Genomic DNA, 1936 nt, shown 5'->3' on the forward strand with positions numbered 1-1936 from the left:
ACTTTAATTTTAAGGAAATTAATGAAATAAAGATTTTAGGTGTTTTAATGGGGAAGGATTAAACGAAAGCAGGAGGAACTGTTATACCACAGATTGGGCCTTTGAATGCACCAGCCACCTGTTCATCCAATTTACCTTGGAAATAGTACTGAGTCTGTCGGCGTGGCGGTTACCGCTGCTTAGTGTGGCTTAATAATTGTCTTCACACCTGTGTAAAGAAAGGCCTTCATAGCATAGAGCTGCTGCTCAAAAGAGGACCACTCAGACAAATATCTTCTTTTGTGTTCCACAGAAAAAAGCCACACAGGTTTGAAATGGTACAAGTGTGGGCTAGGTTTTGGTCAAATTATGACTGCACTTTCATTTTTGCATCAACTTCAAGTTTAGTGACTGTCTTCATGCTTCTTGGCTGCAAAGTCTCTGTAGTGTTGAGTTCTTCCTCAACAGAAATCCAATTGAACAATTGTGAAAAAGAAAGTGTCTGCTCCCGCCCAGTTTCAAGCTGGGGACCCTTCACGTGTAAGGCAAACGTGATAACCACTACACTACAGAAACCTGTCTGTAAGAAACAGACCGAAATCTTTAGGTTCATACTCGGTAAAAAGCGCATAAAGGTAAAAGTTTCTAAAGCCCAAAAAAGGCGCAAAACATTTATACTTTTCTTCAAAATGCTGTAGCTGTTTCTGCTCGGTTTCGAACCGAGGACCGTTCGTGTGTTAGGCGAACGTGATAAACACTACACTACAGAAATCTGTCTGAAAATGACTTTTGCTTTAACACCTCTAGGCAGGCGAAGCCTTTTGTAGCGTTGAGAGAGAACGCAGCAGACCAAGAACTTAAGCAACCTTGGAAAAAGTCACCCTTGTTTCTACCCAGATTCGAACTGGGGACCTTTTGCGTGTTAGGCAAACGTGATAACCACTACACTACAGAAACTTTATCTTGACAAAGCAGCAGGAATTCTCCTGGAACGCCACAAAGAGTTTCTGCATTCCCTCAAAAATAAAACTCTGTTTCTGCTCAGCTTCTTACTGAGGACCTTTTGCGTGTTAGGCTAACGTGATGACCACTATACTACAGAAACTCAAAAAGTTACTATCGTGCTCTTTCGGGTAAAATTGATACTGTAATCTGCCCTGAAAGCAGACTGACAATCTGAGTAAATCCCACACACAGAAGGACAGAGTTAATTCGGCGTGGCAGTCTGCTCAGAGTTCCTTAAAAACTTGCCTTCTCCTACCTCGAAATTAAGGTCTTTGCAGCTTGGACCACCTGCTTACCAGAGAGCCATTTCAGCACAGATAGAACAAAAGTTTCCATCTGTTTCCGCCCAGTTTTGAGCTGGGGACCGGCACTAAAGAGAGCAAGTCCAGGGTTTGGATCCCATCACGTAAAAAAAAGCGCTGTCTTTCCGTGCTGGTTAAATAAATGTGACGCAGGAACCGCAAAAGCTGCAAATACAGAAGGTGACCAGTTGCGCATCCTCCCACCGCATGTAGGCAGTCGGCCAAATTCACTCTTTTCTTGACATTCCAATGTAGCTCTGCTGTGATCAGAGCCTCCAAAAATACAGGTCACTCGCAAAATGTTCCCCTCCACGGAAATCTTTAATAAAAGGCAAAAGATTTATGCGATAATGAAGAGAAACTCAAGCTGTGTCTCCACGCCCTTGGGCCTGTGCGAGCCCAGAGGTAAACCACTACGCTCGCCAAGGGTAATCTAGCGTGTCGACACCTACCCACTTGCATGTCGTCACCCCCCTCACTCCAAACGGGAGGTGTAAAAGTCACAAAAGTCCCTTCGGTCGCCCAGTAACCACAAGCCCAATGAAGGCAATGCAATCTCTTTCTCATGCCTCCATCTGAGAAGTTGGAGAAAACAATTAAACAAAAAAAGAGTCCAAATAAAATCCCTGTAATGTGTAGCATTCCAAAAG

General features: G+C 43.8%; 2 non-coding genes across 2 annotated transcripts; both read right to left on the minus strand.

The window, feature by feature from the left end:
• Positions 1 to 678: 678 nt before the first annotated feature.
• On the minus strand, positions 679 to 751 carry trnav-aac (transfer RNA valine (anticodon AAC)). The gene has a single exon. It is a non-coding gene; the product is annotated as a tRNA-Val (tRNA).
• Positions 752 to 863: 112 nt separating this feature from the next.
• trnav-aac (transfer RNA valine (anticodon AAC)) lies at positions 864 to 936 on the minus strand. Its single transcript has one exon. It is a non-coding gene; the product is annotated as a tRNA-Val (tRNA).
• Positions 937 to 1936: the final 1000 nt, after the last annotated feature.

The sequence above is a fragment of the Sinocyclocheilus rhinocerous genome, unplaced genomic scaffold (assembly GCF_001515625.1).
Source record: "Sinocyclocheilus rhinocerous isolate Xijiao unplaced genomic scaffold, SAMN03320098_v1.1 scaffold3462, whole genome shotgun sequence".
Lineage (NCBI taxonomy): Eukaryota > Metazoa > Chordata > Actinopteri > Cypriniformes > Cyprinidae > Sinocyclocheilus > Sinocyclocheilus rhinocerous.